Here is a 15,991-nt window from a genome sequence, read left to right as displayed (position 1 = left end):
TTTGATATCTTGTGAAAGATAACTGTACATAATATTTGAACATTATGGTTAACTACCAACTCGGGTCCCCGGGGACCCCTGCAATAAACTACTGTAAGAAACAATCATCATAGCAAAATGTTAACTTATTTCTTCTCAAAACAGTATACAGTTATGCTATTATGTTATTATTAGTTGACATTATTTGTTATCACAGCAAACCTCCTCTCCTTACTGACCTCTCGCTCTGCAGCCTCAAAAATGGCTACATTTGTGCTTTTTCCCACACTCACACCATATCCTGATTTTGCTCCTGATCATCACAGAGGAGGCCCATGGTGCTCTGGTACAATGTGCTGGATGTAGCCACACCACTTCACTGCACAACACCTTGATTACATGCTTTGTGTGACCAATGCACAGTGGCTTTTCATCAAGGAGCTGGGCAAAGAGATTGTCATACCACATATAAAGGGGCGCATAGAGGGCATACCCCACCTCTAAAAGCATACTACAGAGGCATGGGAAGATGTGGGGTAAAAGAAAAACTAAACATAGACACCTCACAGCCACAGGAGGACATCAGACAGGAGAGCCAAGCTAAAAGGAAGAGGTGCAGGATCTGCTCAGGTGCCAAAGACAGAAAAGTCAGCAGCTGCTGTTCCCAGTGCACCAGGCCTGTGTGCAAGGAACACAGACATGTAGTTGTCATATGTGAGGCATGTAAGCACTGAGATGGCAATTTGCGCAGTACCCATGTGATTTTATTTCATCAGGTTTTTACAGTTCACTAGAGTTCATTACAGTTACACTACAGATACACTACTGCTCCATATCAGTGTTATAGGTTCTCAGTGATAGGTGTATGTTATGTGTGACAAAGTGACATATTTCAAACATTAAATGTATTATTGTTTGGTCCAAATCACTGCTAAAATAATTATGTTAACAAAATTATTATTATTATGTCTTTATTTTTATTTAAATCACACTCGCGTACATGGGTCATTTTTGACCCTAAGTGCACATCTCTGAAAAAACTACTTTTATGCATCAACACAAAATCATCAGCCAAGTCAGCTGCTTTACGTGCAGTGGAGGGCCTCTGCTCATTACATAAATAACAATGTGTTGAAGCATAGAGTTTTTAAACTGTTCTAATACAATCAGCTCACAAAGACTCGCAAAAGAATCAACTTTAGCAGCTGAGCACCAGTCACTTTGGTATTTACAACATTTTAGGACTTCTTAAGGACCCACGGCCACCCTGAAATATGTGATATCATATGTGATAGTGCTTTAGCTTTATACACACATACATGCACACACAGAACACACCAAAAATATCTCCAGTGGAAGATAATGTCCAGATTTCAGTTTGGCTGGCCTCAGATCTGTGTCCACACTTGATTAGTCTCACTTCAGACTGAAGCTTTGAAACTTTTATGTCATATATACAAAGATACACACATACAAAGGTGTGTGTGTGTGTGTGTGTGTGTGTGTGTGTAGGTGAGCAGGTGAGAGGCAAAGTGTGTGCTGTTTATCAGCCTTCAACTCTAAAGAATGTGAGGTCAAGTCTTGCTAGGTTTCCTGTCAATCAGTGTGAACACACTGTCATTAATATGGTGAGACTCACAATTATACCGTCTGTATTTAGTCCCGTCGACTGCGACAGCTCAACGTGCGTCTGGAAACACAACCATGAACAGACTGATTTTTATTTTCTTCCACACAGGAGGAACGTTGCTGTCTGACATTCCCTTCACATGTTGAATGTATTCTCTGTACACAGCTCTGATGTATGACTTATACTGTCATAGAACAGACTGTGGAGAATTTGGACTTCCTGTGTAGAGTGCTGCAGCTGATGGCAAAATTGGTTTTCTGAACTTTGCTCCAGTCCCTGAATCTGGTTTGCAATGTTGTTGGTTTTGAAACTGGGAGTCCTTGTTAAAGCTTCCTCCTTTAGTTAAGTGCATGGCACTCTCTCTCTACTTTCAGCTGCTCCCTGTTGAAGGGATGTGATGAGCTCAGGAACATTCAAGAAAGGTGATCTGGGGTAATTTGGAGCAATACCGGGCACCACAATCCTCCATATGTATCTGAAACCACTCCAGAGACTTCACACTCACCACAGAGCTGTCTCAGAGCAACAATGTCTGGAGAGTTTTTAACTGGACTCAAGTTCAGCAATTAAGCCATGTGTGCACTCAGAACTAGTTTCTTTCCTCCAGATCTCTCCTTTAGCATGTCTATGGCTACATCACTACTGCTTCCAGTTATTATAATTGCTACTGGGCCCAGAAGATATGACTTGAGATATGTAAACTTTTATGCTTTGTGTTGGTAATGTAAGTCCTGAAAATGAGGTGACACAAAAAGATGAAAATGTAAAAAGGTTAAAAGAAACATGCAGTAGTTGTACTGTCCTGAAAAGTTTATATTAAACTGCAAAATAAATGTGTAAAATTGATCATGTTTTTGTGTTTATTTAAATTTAACCCAATTTTTCAATGTTTTAGGTTACTGATTATTGATGGGTTAACAGGTAACAATGGTGAAAATGTCAAATTCATAGTATTTTATAATAATACTTAAGTGCAAATTTATAGCACATTACTAAGTGAATGAGTGTCATTTCCAACTTTTTTCTTTTTCATGAAGGGTGGATTAGTAAAGTATGAATTTCATTGTATGGTGTAACTGCCTATGTTTACTGTGCATATGATAATAAACTTCTTGAATCTATTATAATATGCACTGTAATTCTACAGCAGCATACTGCTAAGTTATGGTAATTGGATGGACATTAATTGTGAAGATACAGTTAAATACAGTAATTCTAAAGGACCATACTGTTAACTCAGTAATACGATGGCATAACTACTGTGAGGTCACAGTATACAGCTGTCATTTAACAATAATTTACTGTTAAAATGGTACAGTAACTTACTGTGAAAGCAATGCAACTAGTAGCCAGTGATTTACTGTAAATGTACAGTCAAATATTTCACAATGCATGAAAGGACCAGAACCAACATGTTAGTCCGTCTCTCACTATGTTCTGACTTCTCTACCCTGTCTGCGCCACTCAGCTCGCTCCAAACCAATTGATTCCTACAAAAGATAAATCTTTGATGACTCACAAATATATAGTTTTCTTTCTTAGAAAATTTCCTAAAACAGCTGCATATTGTAGTTTTTAGCAAATGTTACTCAGTGTCTTTGTTGGGGACTATTTTCAGTGGTGAATGAATCCGCATTTGTTGCTCTAATCAGTATTTCTGGCAGCAGGACAGTGTGTGTGTGTGTTGGATTGAGTCAAAATAAGTGTGTGTCTTCATGGTGATGAAGGAACATGGCACCCAGTGGAGCAGTGTGAATCATTGTGTTTTTAATTAGCCTAATAATATATAAACAAAAGTGTCTTTTCTGTATGTTTTTATCGGTATTTATTTCTACACACAGACCCCCCTCTCTGTTTAGGCTACTTGGTTCCTTCCAGCTGTAAAACTCTACGTAGTATCAGTGGAGCTGCGGCTGGAAGTCGCGTAGAATCATTGTTAACCACAGTGTGAGGTATGAATAACCAGTCTCAGCTTACAATATAAAACAGTTTGACTTGAATGAATTTGTAAATTGCTTACAGCTTCAAAATGTCACTATTTAAAGTGACTTTAGCATCAGTGGTTTTAACTATAATCCACAAGTCATTAACATTAGCGTTAGCTTTTTGTCCTCTGCTATAATTAGCAGCTAAATTATTGTTACTGTCAAATCAAATCAGCAGCATTGAAATTCGACCTACAAAACAGGTGATGGACATAAGGAGATTTTTTAAAAAGAGTCAAGAGCTAAATAGTGTCAGTAAAACAGCAGCTACATGTTTTTGAGTTTTTTTTACTTAAATAATCAACAGTGCTGCTAGCTAACCAGCTAACATTAGCCCTGAGTTTAAAGCCTTTTCGCTAAAATGTTCTGGTTCAATATTGCTACTAAATACAATATGGTGTTAATAAGTGTCATTCAGTTATAGTTGTAGATAGTTACTGACAGGGAGGTGGTTTGATAATAAACATAGAAGCCAAAGCAGATAATTACGGGTAACAACTTGGTTTGGTGTGAACATTAATATTGTGAAACTCTGCCCCTTCAAAAATATTGAGTGCTCATCTTATATTAGAAACCAGTGTTCGAAACAGATTTTTCACATTCCATAAATCATTTTACGACCTGTTTGGTGGGTCCTGCCCCTGTTCAAGCTCAGAACCAACAGTCCAGACAGCCGTGTGCACACCAGCCATGTCTGACAGATAGCTGACTGTCATTCTTTTCTCCACTCTTGAGTAGCTCCAGACTTAGAATAACTGTATAATTGCCACTCATTCATCAAACCCTCGCCTGTCTGAGTCTCCAGAACAGAGGGATGACTGAACATTTCTGCTTTGTAAGGACATTGATAGTCGCTCGGTGTTACAGATATTCACAATGAGTTGGAGAAATGAGTTGAATGACAGCGTCGCCCGCGGTGTAATAGGAGGCATTAAAGGCTTTTCAGACATAATTGGGTTTCTGGGGTTCGGCTGAATGGGCCCGCTGAAAAAAAACTGTCGCTCCTGAGTTCTCCCTCATAAATCACTGGAATCACAATCTATATTCCTCTTTCCTCCTCCCTTTCTTTTTATTATTCCTCTCTCCTTCACAGTCAAGCTTTTCTCGTCCTTCCTATAGTCTCTATCTGCTTCTCACCTTGTTTTGTTATCTCCAACTGTTAAGGTCAAAGAACCGGAGACCTAGTCAAGTCAATTTATTTATAGGGCACATTTAAAAACAACAAAAGTTGACCAAAGTGCTTTTCAGAGACTGAGAAATACAATCAACTAAAAACACAGACATAGGTATGAGGATCAAGGGGAAATTTCATACAAGCGTAGAGAAAAATAAATAAGAATTGTACTAAATCCTAAAAACACAACACCCATCTGCTGCGTTTCAAGGTGGATCTACAAGCATGCTTGTTGTCACTCATTCCAAGAAACCAAAAAGCATAATCATCACTCTCAAGACGCTACATGAACAGTGATAATCAGGTGGGGATTAAATCTGAATGCGTATCGATATCAGGTTGACTGTCTCAGGAAAAAAGGTTGATTGGTGTGAAGGGATCTTATTTGGGAAGGATTTATTTGATCAAATTACTGAATGAAAAAGTTCATAATCTGCACAAACTGATACAACAACCCTTTAATAAATAATAGCTATATTAGAGAAGTGTGTAACTTTATGATCAGTTTTTTTAGGGCTGTGGCATTATACTGAGAGCTGTTTCTAATATTTTCTAATTATTAGAAACATCTGTCAGTCATACACTCACTCAAACTCACACAAACTTCTCTTTTGTGTTGAGGTCAACCTCAATTGCACCAGTTGATTCTGGATGTTATAAAAGCTTGTAGAAGGGTTTCAGCGTCTTAACTTGATGAAATGAGGTGTATTTTGGATAAGTTATGTGGGTGAAAGAAGGCAGTTCTTGTGAGAAACAAGGTATACAAGGTCATGGATGGTCATTTGAGCCTCGATAACATCTCCGTTAATCAGCCAGAAATCTATCATTACATGCTGACAGTGTGTGTGTGTGTGTGTGTGTGTGTGTGTGTGTGTGTGTGTGTGTGTGTGTGCATGTGTTGTCATTCTTTCTCTCAGCAGCTTTGACCTTTGATGTCCTGATTATTTCAGGCCCCAAAAACTCAAGGTAGCTGGAAAACATGCAGCAAGCACAGAGTGTGGACTGGTGCTAATATATGATACTGTCCACAAAGCTTTATATAATATACACCGCCTTTAATATCTCAAATACTCAAATAAAAGCAGGTATTCAAATAATGAGTAGGTCCTGTCTGACCGGAGAGCGGTTAGCCTGGCTAGCTGGATAGCAGAGTCGGAGATACTATCGTGCAGCCACATCTCAGTGAAGATGACAGCACAGTAGTTTGTCATTTCTCTCCAGGAGGTCAGAAGCAGTGTTGGGTAGTCAAGTTTATTGTCAATGGAGCGGACGTTGGAGAGGAAGATTGACAGGAGAGATGGTCAACTAGGGTTAGCCTTTAGCCTAGCTTGGATGCCGGCTCGCTTGCTGCGCTTCCACTTCCTCAAGCACCGCTTTCAGCATCCCCCTAGGCCGTCGTTCTTGTGGGGCAATGCAGAGGTCTTGCGGCTTGGTGCCCAGAGCAAGCCGGGACACGCAGATTCTCCAACATATCACGTAGCCTCCTACGTCGCCACTGTATTACCGTATATCACACAGTATATGCGCAAGCACATTAGACTACCGTATATGACAGTTGTGGTTGACTTTTTTTAAATGCAGTGATGACAATAATGAGCTCAACCTCACGGTAGGCATCACATGACTGTGGCATTGCAGTAATGCAGTTATCATCACAGTCTTAGTGATGACTGTCCTCTGCTGCTGCAGTGGAGTGTTTCTCTGAATCTCGAAATGAATTTGGATTAGTATGAGTGAATATTCTTATTCAGGATAAAATTTGTTGATTTGGAAATTGCATAGGGCCTAATTGGAAATGGCTAAATAATGTACGTAATAGTCAAATAACAAAAAAACTACTGAACATATTGAGTGTGAGTGTGAAACCCTCAAGTCCCTGCATGAGTTGTTTTCATCAAAAAATATTTATGTTTCTGATTTTTTTGTACTCCGTCATAATAAAACCATAAGCATGAGCACAACCGGAGTCCTGCATCACCCTGTTGGGGTTCATTTTGCAAAAATGACCCACTGGCTGACCCAGCAAGTAATGCTGAGCTGTAGATCAGTTAAAAGATGTAAAAGTCATTAAAAACTAGCGTTCATTTCCAATATTCAGTGAGGCAACTTTTAAAATATCAAGACTTATAATCAGAGTTTGACAAGAAACCAGATCACTGTCCGGTTTGGCGCAACAGAAGTTGGAGACCTGTACAGTATTTTCAAACAGTCAGTAAAATTCAGTAAATAGCGATGCTGTTTGTTTCATACTTTATATTCATGTAATAAATGTACAAAGGTCAATTAGATGGTAATCTGCATGAGAAATAAGGAAAAAAATCAGTTGAGTATAGTGATCAATTTGAGCCGGACAGTGATCACTATAAGCAGTTTCCACTGTATTACCTTTATTTTGTTTTCAGTGTTTCCCATTCATCCCTCATCAGTCATCCAAAAACTGTGTTGAAATGTAAAAAGTTTTTGGTGTCATATCGTCCCAGTAGTTACATGTTTATCCTCAGATTTCCATTTTGAGCCGATTTTTTTCTGCACAGCTTGTTTGATTTTTTTTTTCTTTTTAACTTCAGGTCCTTGTGTAACTGGGTTCTCTTGGTTCACAGGAATCTCTGAGGGATGCCTGAATAGGAACAAAAAACTTTAAAAACTAAAAAAGCCTTGATAAGGTTTTTATTATGAACCTTGGAGGACGGAAGGCGGGTGAGTGTGTGTATGTCTGTTTCACATAAAGTGGTATGCAGAGCTAACGAGAACAAGATCCAGTAATGAGAAAGTAAAAAAGTGCAACAACACAGATAAAGAACAAAGGAGACAATAGATAAAAAGCTTGAAAGCAGCGTTAACACTCTGAGAATTAAAAGATAATACAGCAGCCTGGAAACAGGGATACAGAGCATCCTCCTGAACACACAAGGCTCATATGTACTGTATTTCCTCTAATAGTGGCCGGTAGCCAATTAAAAGTCAGGTCTCCCGCTAAGGGCGTGGTCGACACGAACAAATAAAGGCCAGCCAGGGAAAAAACAAGGGTGGATAAACTCCTGGTACCAATTATATAATGTGCATACCAGTTAAGCATAAGTAGTAGTTACCTGGATGTAAGATGTGGATGTGGATGGAGACGCGCATGAGCATGCTAACATGCTACATGCTAAGTGCTGCACTGCCAAAACGTTCCAGGTGGAACTCAAGCGCCACAATTATTGTTCCGCACATCAGAGTTAGTCAGAGTTAGATCAGAGTTAGATCAGAGTTACCTGTAATGCAGTAACAAAAATTTAACAGAGCAAACGGAAGCAGATCAGAAAACAAAGAGGCTTTGTACTAAAATATGAGCAAATATACTTATCAAACAGAGGGAATTAGAAATAAAGGCCTCTCTCTAATATAAGCCTGCTTCCTCTACAGTTGAGGTAAATAAAGGCCCCGGCCACTATTTGAGAAAATACGGTATGCACTTGAGAGACACTTCCCCTGCTCTTTGGTACATTTCAGGTGTTTAGCTGACACTGCTTTGCAGCATTTTAGAAAGAAATGTTTCATATTAACTGAAAGGGTTTATTAGAAAATATCCCTCAAACAAGACATAAGAAGCATTTCTGATTAACTTGTATTATAAGATGGATAAGAAGAAAATGTCTAAAATACAGACAGAGATTCTCAATTCCTCCCCTGACAGCAAATCATTATTCTTGAAGTACTGGCCATCTTCAAAAAATCTATACTGCAGGTGGTCAATCTATCTGTTGCTGCCTTCTCTTTTCAACAAACTTACTGAGCACATTCTTTTGATTAAGTAGCTGATGTAAACACTTCAGCAAAGGAACACATTGAAAACTTCTTTTAGCCTTTGCATCAAGTATATACTGAACTGGATCAACAACATTGAAATGATCTTTGTAATATTGCTGCCACTTAAAAGCAGTGGCTAATGGTCCATCCTTTCCTAAAGCTTTTGACAGAGATGAAGAAAGTGCAAAGTCTAACTCTTCGCTGAGCAATTGGTCAGCAAATTGTTGTTAGGTACAGGCACCAGGACGGAACTAATCATATACTGCAACTCATTTAGCTCATTCATTAGCTTATTCAGCTCATCAATAGCAGAGCTTGGTGCATGGAATTTCTGTTCTATAACTTTTAGCAAGTCTTCTGGTTTTGGAACCAGTGCACCATCTTCAAGTTCAGCATCATTAAGTAACTCATTACTCTCTGTCAAACATGTATCTCCCAAAGTAGAGATATTGATACCACTAGTAGTTTTTTACCCATAGTCAGCAACGTCGCATTGCTTGATGTCCATAGCCTCTCATTGGGATTGTCCTCACTCAACACATACACAAGTCCGACGGAAGTGGGGGCGTCCAACCACGAAGGGATTCGAACCCTCAATCTTCTGATCCGAAGTCAGACGCCTTGTCCTTTATTGTGTCGTGTCACCACGTGGTTTTGGAACCAGTGCACCATCTTCAAGTTCAGCATCATTAAGTAACTCATTACTCTCTGTCAAACATGTATCTCCCAAAGTAGAATTATAGTGAATCTGCTGTGTCATCTTTTACAATTCAGGCTTTGAAATCATTCAGTGTATATGTCTTGTACTTTCTGTTCTTTTCTTGTGAGATTTATATGTTGCATAAATATTTGTTGGAAAGGAACAATTATCAAACATACAACAGATGGTCTCATGTCTTTTTAGATGGCTGTTAACATGAGTAAAAAAATCTTTCAGTGAGGCTGTCACTACATGATGGAAGCTAAATGTTGTGCATTCTACTGATCTTTGAGATGTCTGATCAAAATGTGATCTACATAAGTGACGTTGAAGTGCATTCATAGTTTTAAATGTGTATGGGCAATTTGAACGTATGCATAGATAAAGTGTCTGTGGCCATGTTTAAAGAGGGGAATAACCAGCTGAGCTAACTGGCCTACTGCTGAGAGTCCTCTTACAACCACGTCCGTCATACAATGACAGGAAAGCAATTGCTTTCGAGTATTTTGCGACTTGTTGGCACCTCTCTCGTAATTGCCTTTACAAGGGGAATTAGCTCAAATGGTAGAGCGCTCGCTTAGCATGCGAGAGGTAGCGGGATCAATGCCCGCATTCTCCATTACCTTCTTTTCTGTCGAGCCAGTCAGCATCCACTACTTTTTGTTTGGAGGCTGATGTCCCACAATCACGCCATTACAAAAGGATATTGTGTCATGTCACCACAATACTTTCTTGATGAGGAACATAACTATGCCTGACCTTCTGGAGGACATTTACCTTCTGTTCTCAGGCAGCTTTTGCCTTTTCATAATCATCTCCTTTAAAACTTTGAATACTCATAGTTGGTGAATCTAACTCCACACTTCCTCTGAGCCCATGAGCGTGGCCAAGAATTTCTCCAGAAAAAACTGCACGAGACATACAGTATGTCAATGGGGAAAACCAGTCACTAACTTCATTGGAAATCTTCAGCACCTGGTGAATACTTCCCCAGGTGGCACCTCCAGAGGGGAATTAGTGAGAGGCAGCGGGATCGACGCCCGCATTCTCCATTCCCGTTTCTTCTTTGGTGTAAAATGGGTCTTTGCCCTGAAAGTCAATGTCGCAGCATTGTAAAGTCAACGCCGTGCATCCAAATCTTCATGGCAGGAAACACACAATGCCTTGATTCAAAGGAACTGACATAAACCAGGATTCCTGCTGAGTGTGCTCATAATAAGCAGAGCAAGGGTGCCCAGTTCTTACAGGTACACCCTCTGACACAAATGTTGATCACAGAAAACACATATTTCCTCTAAGTTCCCAAAGCTTTTACCACACACCTTTTGTAATCTCCTGCATCTCTGAGACCACTAGTAGTTTTGACCCATAGTCAGCAACGTCGCATTGCTTGATGTCCATGTTCACAGCCTCTCATTGGGATTGTCCTCACTCAACAGACACATACGCAAGTCCGACGGAAGTGGGGGCGTCCAACCATGAAGGGATTCGAACCCTCAATCTTCTGATCCAAAGTCAGATGCCTTGTCCTTTAGGCCACGTGGTCATGTGGAAAGGGACGTGTGCATTTCAATGGGGCTACGTTGGTAGTAGTGTAGAGTAAGAAGGAGCTGGACTTTGGACGTGACGCTTTCGCCGTCATGGGATACACCTGTGAGATGATGTGGCACTGTTGGTCAACCCATGGGTTAGAAACAGTGGGAAGTTTACGTCGACTTTCATTGCATCCGCAGGCGGCACAAGGACTTGTCCCTTTACGACAGCAGTTCCTGGCCACTACAGGGATCGAACCTGTGACCTTGGCGTTATTAGCACCACGCTCTAACCAGCTGAGCTAACTGGCCTGCTGCTGAGAGTCCTCTTACAACCACGTCCCTTATACAATGACAGGGAAGCAATCGCTTTTGAGTATTTTGCGACCTGTTGGCACCTCTCTCGTAATTGTCTTTAAGAGGGGAATTAGCTCAAATGGTAGAGCGCTCGCTTAGCATGCGAGAGGTAGCGGGATCGACGCCCACATTCTCCATTACCTTCTATTCTGTGGAGCCAGTCAGCATCCACTACTTTTTGTTTGTTTGGAGGCTGATGTCCCACAATCACGCCATTACAAAAAGATATTTTGTCGTGTCACCACGATACTTTCTTGATGAGGAACATAACTATGCCTGACCTTCTGGAGGACATTTACCTTCTGTTCTCAGGCAGCTTTTGCCTTTTCATAATCATCTCCTTGAAAACTTTGAATACTCACAGTTGCTGAATCTAACTCCACGCTTTAATCCTCTGAGCCCACGGGCGTGGCCACCAATTTCTCAGGAAAATACTGCACGAGACACACAGCATGTCAGTGGGGAAAACCAGTCACTAACTTCATTGGAAATCTTCAGCACCTGGTGAATACTTCCCCAGGTGGCACCTCCAGAGGGGAATTAGCTCAAATGGTAGAGCGCTCGCTTTGCATGTGAGAGGCAGCGGGATCGACGCCCGCATTCTCCATTCCCGTTTCTTCTTTGGTGTAAAATGGGTCTTTGCCCTGAAAGTCGTCGTCGCAGCATTGTAAAGTCAACGCCGTACATCCAAATCTTCATGGCAGGAAACGCACAATGCCTTGATTCAAAGGAACTGACACAAACCAGGATTCCTGCTGAGTGTGCTCATAATAAGCAGAGCAAGGGTGCCCAGTTCTTACAGGTACACCCTCTGACACAAATGTTGATCACAGAAAACACATATTTCCTCTAAGTTCCCAAAGCTTTTACCACACACCTTTTGTAATCTCCTGCATCTCTGTGACCGCTAGTAGTTTTGACCCATAGTCAGCAACGTCGCATTGCTTGATGTCCATGTTCACAGCCTCTCATTGGGATTTTCTTTACTCAACAGACACATACGCGAATCCGGAACCCTCAATCTTCTGATCCGAAGTCAGACGCCTTGTCCTTTAGGCCAAGTGGTCACGTGTGCATTTCAATGGGGCTACGTTGGTAGTAGTCTAGAGCAAGAAGGAGCTGGACTTTGGATGTGAAGCTTTCACCTTCATGGGATACACATGAAGAGATGATGGGGCACTGTTGGTCAACCCATGGGTTAGAAACAGTGAGAAGTTTACATCAACTTTCATTTCATCCGCAGATGGCACAAGGACTTCTCCCTTTACAACAACAGTTCCTGGCCAGTACAGGGATCGAACCTGTGACCTTGGCGTTATTAGCACCACGCTCTAACCAGCTGAGCTAACTGGCCTGCTGCTGAGAGTCCTCTTACAACCACGTCCCTTATACAATGACAGGGAAGCAATCGCTTTCGAGTATTTTGCGACCTGTTGGCACCTCTCTCGTAATTGTCTTTAAGAGGGGAATTAGCTCAAATGGTAGAGCGCTCGCTTAGCATGCGAGAGGTAGCGGGATCGACGCCCGCATTCTCCATTCCCGTTTCTTCTTTGGTGTAAAATGGGTCTTTTCCCTGAAAGTCAATGCCGCAGCGTCGTCGCAGCATTGTAAAGTCAACGCTGTGCATCCAAATCTTCATGGCAGGAAACGCACAATGCCTTGATTCGACGGAACTGACATAAACCAGGATTCCTGCTGAGTGTGCCCATAATAAGTAGAGCAAGGGTGCCCAGTTCTTACAGGTACACCCTCTGACACAAATGTTGATTACAGAAAACACATATTTCCTTTAAGTTCCCAAAGTTTTTACCACACACCTTGCCTAATCTCCTGCATCTCTGTGACCACTAGTAGTTTTTTACCCATAGTCAGCAACGTCACATTGCTTGATGTCCATAGCCTCTCATTGGGATTGTCCTCACTCAACAGACACATACGCAAGTCCGACGGAAGTGGGGGTGTCCAACCACGAAGGGATTCGAACCCTCAATCTTCTGATCCGAAGTCAGACGCCTTGTCCTTTAGGCCACGTGGTCATGTGGAAAGGGACGTGTGCATTTCAATGGGGCTACGTTGGTAGTAGTGTAGAGTAAGAAGGAGCTGGACTTTGGACGTGACGCTTTCGCCGTCATGGGATACACCTGTGAGATGATGTGGCACTGTTGGTCAACCCATGGGTTAGAAACAGTGGGAAGCAGGCGGCACAAGGATTTCTCCCTTTACGACAATAGTTCCTGGCCAGTACAGGGATCGAACCTGTGACCTTGGCGTTATTAGCACCATGCTCTAACCAGCTGAGCTAACTGGCCTGCTATTTAGAATCCTCTTACAACCATGTCCCTTATACAATGACAGGGAAGCAATTGCTTTCGAGTATTTTGCGACCTGTTGGCACCTCTCTCGTAATTGTCTTTAAGAGGGGAATTAGCTCAAATGGTAGAGCGCTCGCTTAGCATGCGAGAGGTAGCGGGATCAATGCCCGCATTCTCCATTACCTTCTTTTCTGTCGAGCCAGTCAGCATCCACTACTTTTTGTTTGGAGGCTGATGTCTCGCAATCACATCATTACAAAAGGATATTGTGTCGTGTCACCACGATACTTTCTTGATGAGGAACATAACTATGCCTGACCTTCTGGAGGACATTTACCTTCTGTTCTCAGGCAGCTTTTGCCTTTTCATAATCATCTCCTTGAAAATTTTGAATACTCACAGTTGGTGAATCTAACTCCACACTTTAATCCTCTGAGCCCACAGGCGTGGCCAAGAATTTCACAAAAAAAAACTGCACGAGACATACAGTATGTCAATAGGGAAAACCAGTCACTAACTTCATTGGAAATCGTCAGCACCTGGTGAATACTTCCCCAGTTGGCACCTCCAGAGGGGAATTAGCTCAAATGGTAGAGCGCTCGCTTTGCATGTGAGAGGCAGCGGGATCGACGCCCGCATTCTCCATTCCCGTGTCTTCTTTGGTGTAAAATGGGTCTTGTCCCTGAAAGTCGTCGTCGCAGCATTGTAAAGTCAACGCTGTGCATCCAAATCTTCATGGCAGGAAACGCACAATGCCTTGATTCGAAGGAACTGACGTAAACCAGGATTCCTGCTGTGTGCCCATAATAAGCAGAGCAAGGGTGCCCAGTTCTTACAGGTACACCCTCTGACACAAATGTTGATCACAGAAAACACATATTTCCTCTAACTTCCCAAAGCTTTTATCACACACCTTTTGTAACCTCCTGCATCTCTGTGACCACTAGTAGTTTTAACCCATAGTGAGCAACGTCACATTGCTTGATGTCCATGTTCACAGCCTCTCATTGGGATTTTTTTTACTCAACAGACACATACACAAATCTGACAGAAGTGGGGGCATCCAACCACGAAGGGATTCGAACCCTCAATCTTCTGATCCGAAGTCAGACGCCTTGTCCTTTAGGCCACGTGGTCATGTGGAAAGGGATGTGTGCATTTCAATGGGGCTACAGTAGTAGTCTAGAGTAAGAAGGAGCTGGACTTTGGATGTGAAGCTTTCGCCGTCATGGGATACACATGTGAGATGATGTGGCACTGTTGGTCAACCCATGGCTTAGAAACAGTGGGAAGTTTACATCAACTTTCATTCCATCCGCAGGCAGCACAATTACACAGCACATTACATTAAAACATGATAATAATAGATCATTCAATACATGCCAAAACTTTGGTACAGGTCTGGCTACTTTTAATGATTATTTATTAACAGTTGGGTGTTTTGATGCATTTTTGGGTACTGTCAGCCCAACCATGCAGATTTATTCAACATTGCTCTACATTCATGTGGTTTATTTTTGACAGAACTTGTTAGGTAAATATTGAAATTTATGAATGATACACAAGCAATTTGTTTTCATAAAGATATACATAGAGAAGAGAGGTATTGTTCCTCTACAATAAAATTAACTTTGAGAATATAGTACATCAGGAATATTGTCCAAATTCCTACAGAAATATGGATAGACCTATTGTATGAACAATGCCATGATATCAATTAGACCAACCTCAGGATTTCATGAATCAGAACTAGCTACAATGCTTGTTTAATTTCTGGCCCTAACATCACCTTGTGATGCTCTGTTAAAGCTGTGAAATCTTATTCTAAAGCACAATGTCACAAGTCAGTGAAAATAAACAGCAATTAGCATTTTAGTGAAAATAACAACACTGATGACACACATTCAAGAACACCCAAAAAAAACATGTTATTTCTCAAATGAAACACACTTGTAAAGCTAATGTTACTGGTTTATAACTGTTGTTCATGCTAGAGATGAATGGTTGTCCAAAACCCACTTTAACTGTCTTGCCATAAAAACACACAAACACACATTGATAGTCCTCAACACTCTATCATCAGAACAGGTCTACAGCTATCTTTGCACTTGTTTTTTCTCTGTACAAATTCAAACTACAGCACATATAAAATTCAACAGGTTTATTTGCCTTTAACCTGACAAACATGAGGCTACACAATCATCAACATTTTAAACCAAACTTAAATTAAATCCATACTTTTTCTCTGCTACAGCATGTCCTTTGCTCTCCCTTGAGAAATAAAGGAGTCTTATTCAAACAGTGTCCTGCTTCATCCTCCATAGCTGGTTGAAAAGCTCAGAGACACCTTTACTGCTCCATGGCATAAATTGTAGCTCATTCTAAATTCACATCACTACATTCAGCAGTATCTACACAAAATTGAGGAACTCTGCTTTGCTCAAAGGACTGCATAATTTATTTTATCATAAAATGAGGCTCATAACATAAATGTACAGCTACATTCACAGTTAATAAAACCCACCCACCTCTG

The 15,991-nt window shown here is 41.2% G+C and overlaps 8 non-coding genes across 8 annotated transcripts; 3 read left to right on the top strand and 5 right to left on the bottom strand.

Moving 5' to 3' along the window:
• The first annotated feature begins 9,803 nt into the window (after positions 1–9,803).
• Positions 9,804–9,876, top strand: trnaa-agc. Its single transcript has one exon. It is a non-coding gene; the product is annotated as a tRNA-Ala (tRNA).
• A 1,151-nt stretch (positions 9,877–11,027) lies between these two features.
• On the bottom strand, positions 11,028–11,101 carry trnai-aau. The gene has a single exon. It is a non-coding gene; the product is annotated as a tRNA-Ile (tRNA).
• A 1,325-nt stretch (positions 11,102–12,426) lies between these two features.
• Positions 12,427–12,500, bottom strand: trnai-aau. Its single transcript has one exon. It is a non-coding gene; the product is annotated as a tRNA-Ile (tRNA).
• Positions 12,501–12,609: 109 nt separating this feature from the next.
• On the top strand, positions 12,610–12,682 carry trnaa-agc. The gene has a single exon. It is a non-coding gene; the product is annotated as a tRNA-Ala (tRNA).
• A 427-nt stretch (positions 12,683–13,109) lies between these two features.
• On the bottom strand, positions 13,110–13,182 carry trnar-ucg. Its single transcript has one exon. It is a non-coding gene; the product is annotated as a tRNA-Arg (tRNA).
• A 199-nt stretch (positions 13,183–13,381) lies between these two features.
• trnai-aau lies at positions 13,382–13,455 on the bottom strand. Its single transcript has one exon. It is a non-coding gene; the product is annotated as a tRNA-Ile (tRNA).
• Positions 13,456–13,564: 109 nt separating this feature from the next.
• trnaa-agc lies at positions 13,565–13,637 on the top strand. The gene has a single exon. It is a non-coding gene; the product is annotated as a tRNA-Ala (tRNA).
• An 885-nt stretch (positions 13,638–14,522) lies between these two features.
• On the bottom strand, positions 14,523–14,595 carry trnar-ucg. The gene has a single exon. It is a non-coding gene; the product is annotated as a tRNA-Arg (tRNA).
• Between the last annotated feature and the right edge of the window lie 1,396 nt (positions 14,596–15,991).

Source organism: Thunnus maccoyii, chromosome 6 (assembly GCF_910596095.1).
Source record: "Thunnus maccoyii chromosome 6, fThuMac1.1, whole genome shotgun sequence".
In the NCBI taxonomy this organism is placed as follows: Eukaryota; Metazoa; Chordata; class Actinopteri; order Scombriformes; family Scombridae; genus Thunnus; species Thunnus maccoyii.
The sequence above is the reverse complement of the archived record's forward strand: the minus strand, read 5'-3'. Positions and strand labels throughout refer to the sequence as shown.